Genomic DNA, 257 nt, shown 5'->3' on the forward strand with positions numbered 1-257 from the left:
CATGAACTCGAGGCCAGGGGAATTCCCCGTGCCCCGCTATCAGCGTTGATTATTTCATTTTTAAGACAATCAAACTCGCAAAATACGCCAATCGGTGACTTTACCGTCATTTTATTTTGCCCGTTTGGAACAAGAGGGAACTTCTGCACTTACTGAGAAAGATACAAAACTGTATGAAATAGCGAAAAATATATATAGCGTTCCAAAAATGGCTCATATTTTTACGGTGACCTTGGGGGGGGGGGGGGGGGTTTTTA

Source organism: Aplysia californica, unplaced genomic scaffold, assembly GCF_000002075.1.
Source record: "Aplysia californica isolate F4 #8 unplaced genomic scaffold, AplCal3.0 scaffold00158, whole genome shotgun sequence".
Classification (NCBI taxonomy): Eukaryota; Metazoa; Mollusca; class Gastropoda; order Aplysiida; family Aplysiidae; genus Aplysia; species Aplysia californica.